Here is a 4084-nt window from a genome sequence, read left to right on the forward strand (position 1 = left end):
ATCCAGGTTGTACTGAGATTTTTTTTCTGTCCATGATGCACAGATACCTCTGTACTTACTATAAATAGCAGGGTAAATGTTCTGAGCTGGCCTTTAAATTCCTGCAGGCTTCGAAGTGGGTAAAGCATGAATCATGCACTGAAGAGAGGTTCAGGGGGCTATTTTAGTCTAATATGCTCTCAGTCTCTCAGTGTCAATTTATTTAAGCAGGGAGTGACTATGGTCACATCCCTGGTGACACTCTGGCTCTCTAGCTTCACTCATACAGGCCTTTTGGATCCTGGATTTATTCCCTAAGTCCCCTGTCCATGACTCTAGTACACAGGCAGAGGAAATCTGGATACATCTTCACAATCTTAAATTTATCCTGACAGGTAGGTCTATCATCCACCTCTGCCTCTCAATTCATGCGTCTCCTTCAGTATGTTTAGGCTGCTGTAGCGAATACGCTAACTGCAGCCTTGTTCTGTTACGTATCGTTTTATCATTTTCGATCCCTTAGCATCATTTTTCAGGCTACATATCAAGGAAGGATCAGCCCTGTCCCTGTGCTAGGCTTCTCCAAAAGCATTCCACTCTTGTACTCTGTTACAAGATGTTCCATGTGCTTTAAATAATTTTGTCTGCCATGCTGGGGCTGGGGCGGGGAGGAATTGACCTGCTTTTTTTTTCTTTTGGTAATCTTACTCTGATAACTTTTGAGCTTTCGAACAATATTAGAGAGGGATGTTCAAGCATCAAAGATGAGAAGTACTTGCAAATTTGAGAAATTAGAGCCTGGGTAAAGGAAAGAGACAGAGAGTCAAATTTCTACCATGGGAAAGAAAAGCAGAACTTGGCCTCTTTTGTGCATGGAGCAGCAGCAACCAGCCAGTTAACACAAACATCCTGGCCGACCAGTGTAAATATAGCTTGAGTTCAGCCACTGCACCACCTTCTCCAGACAGATAGGGGAAGATTTGGACTAACAAAGTAGAATTAATTTGTAGACTTAATGTATTCTGCTGCACAAGGATCTCCTTCTTTTTCCTAGTCTAATATCTATCTTTACCATGTTTAAATTGTGAGCCTTTGAAACACACTCAGGAGTTTTTCAGTCTGTCTATCTGTATAGATACTGATGCTTTCTTTTCTTGGAAATGATTACCACTAAACTAATCTACAAAAAGAAAAGGCAGTTGTTACATATAACATGGAAGATTTGCTGCATTACTAACATTCTTTTGAGATTAATCAAATTTCCACCTGTATAGCAGTACAGAATAGGATCCTTTCTTATCAAGTAATCTGTAGGCAATTGAAAGATTTCTTTAACCAAAAGTATTCCTATCCAACAAAAAAATTACCCATAGCTATGTATTTAGGATTTTTATCTTTTTTCTTAATCATGTGAAGAGTGAATTGTCAGGATTCAGGATAATGCAAAAAGGTTAAAAATATTTTTTAACTCTTATTGTCTGAAAATTCCAAAATATGATCTGTCTCCCTTCAAAGAAACCACTGCGGTTTAAGGATTTTCTTCAGCCTTTTTGGTGTTTATTTAGGTCTATTGAATAATACAGACTTGGCCAGGCAGATTTCCCGTTTTAAGCCTATGACTTGATCATGAAAAAATGTCCTGTTCGGTACTGACACACACTGAGTTTTCAAATACCCAGTTGCTGTGTAAAACAGTCTGCAAAATTCCAGCCTAAATGTAAGTGGCCAGCTGCCTTCCAATTGCTAATAAATCTCCATGTTAGACTTACCCAGAGCACTTTCACTGTTAGAAGCGAAACCCCTCCTTCCAAAATAAACACTAAGGGGGGGTCCAGTCTGCCTAATCTAGCCACTAAACCTGCAACTACCTTTTAAGCTCTTCTTTTAAAGGGAATAGTTTCCCATGGAATACTTGGAAAGAGGTAGGTATCCTGCTGGCCTCCAAAAGGACATCCAGCCTTCCTAAATTTAGGTGTCTGGGTAGCTGATTTATTTGCCGTTTGTTTACTTCAAGTTTGTTTTGGGGTTGGGTTTGGTTTTGGGGCTTTTTGTTTTGGTTTGGTTTTTTTTTTGTCAAAAGCAGGTGATGCACAGGAGTGAAAACTTAAGTGTTTGCAAGTTAGGGGAAAAGAGTCTCCCTTGTATGTAATACTACATCCTGTTTCCTGTTATGAATTAATACCAGCATAAGGAGTTAGGGGCAACCCCTACATTCCTTATGCAATCAAAATTCCTAATTAATTGGAATTTACCTGAGCAAGACATACAAGATAATGATTAACATACTAGCTAATTCTTGAGACACCTTTCTGCTGGAAACTGAACATATTAATCTGTCTTAGTTCCTAGTATTTTGTCTTTATATTGCTTTTGTCTTGTTCTAGCATCTCCTTTGGCTGAGGCTTTGTGGAAATTGCACTAAAGAAGCAACACCAACTAGTTTATTAAAAGATAACAGTAAAGTCTTGTCTAAAATTGCATTGGTTTCACTGGAAGCAGGATATAGCCTTAGAATATAAAACCCCAACCCATCCTACAGCGCTGGGGACATAAGTTCCTGTAATGCTCCTTAAAATTCAGGGTTTGCTGAGAAAAAAGTTGATTTATTTTCAGACTACAGAGCTAGAATAACTATTGACATCAGTATCTTGGCAATTTTTCTTCAGATTATCTACATGAATATGTAGAAATCGCTGGGTAAAAAACTGGCTGGATGGCCAAGCCCAGAGAGTTGTGGTGAACGGCGCTAAATCCAGTTGGCGACCAATCACAAGTGGGATTCCCCAGGGCTCAGTGTTGAGACCAGTGTTGTTTAATATCTTTATCAATGATCTGGATGAGGGGATCAAGTGCACCCTCAGGAAGTTTGCAGATGACACCAAATTGGGCAGGAGCATCGATCTGCGCAAGGGCAGGAAGGCTCTGCAGAGGGACCTGGGCAGGCTGGATCAATGGGCCAAGGCCAATTGTGTGAGGTTGAAGAAGGCCAAGTGCCGGGTCCTGCACTTGGGTCACAACAACCCCATGAAACGCTACAGGCTTGGGCAAGAGTGGCTGGAGAGCTGCCCGGCCAAAAAGGACCTGGGGGTGTTGGCTGACAGCTGGCTGAACATGAGGCAGCAGCGTGCCCAGGTGGCCAAGAAGGCCAACAGCATCCTGGCTTGTATCAGGAATAGTGTTGCCAGCAGGAGTAGGGAAGTGACTGTCCACCTGTACTTGGCACTGGTGAAGCCACACCTTGAATATTGTGTTCAGTTTTGGACCCCTCAGTACAAGAAGGACATTGAGGTGCTGGAGCATTTACAATCAACTACTCTTTTAGAGATTTTTTTCAACAATTCTGAAGACGGGAAGTCTCAAGGCAAAACAGGACATTTTTTTTCTGCTGAGCCCTCAGCTGAGGTGTCACACAGCACAAAGAGCTCTCAGAGTGGTTTATTTTGTGTGCTTTAGTTTGAACTGTTTCTTGTATTCCAACAAATTTGTTTGATGTTTTATTGATTAAGAAAAGATTCTGTCTTTCCTTTGCTCCATGTACTGGCTCTCTATTGAACGCAAAGTCTTTCTCTTACTCTTGAGGGCAAACAAACTTCCATGGCCTAAGATCACCTAAGATTAAGGTCAATAATTATTTTCCTCAGGAATACAGCATCTTTCTAACAAAGTAAAGATGACAGGGGCTTGGGAGGCAGTTTTCTGTGCTTTCACTTCAAACACAAGAGTGTCTTTGCCTTCCTTTCTATATCATAAATACAAATTGTTAAATAAATAGAAATGCTTTTAAAAATAAAACAATAACATGCAGCAACAAAGCACTAAGCTTCACATACAATTCTCCCTCTGGTAAGAGTATGAGAGAAAGAATCAACCATGTACAACAAATTAATAATATTGCATGTATCCCTATAAGTTGTACACACAGTAGAGAGATGAGGCTATTTGTGGTAGGTTGACCTTGACTGGACACCAGGTGCCCACTCAAGCTACTCTATCACTCCCCTCCTCAGCTGGACAGAGGAGAAAATCTTATGAAAGGCTCATGTGTTGAGATAAGGACAGGGAGAGATCACTCACCAATTACTGTCACAGGCAAACCAGATTCAAC

Source organism: Phalacrocorax carbo, chromosome 3 (assembly GCF_963921805.1).
Source record: "Phalacrocorax carbo chromosome 3, bPhaCar2.1, whole genome shotgun sequence".
Classification (NCBI taxonomy): domain Eukaryota; kingdom Metazoa; phylum Chordata; class Aves; order Suliformes; family Phalacrocoracidae; genus Phalacrocorax; species Phalacrocorax carbo.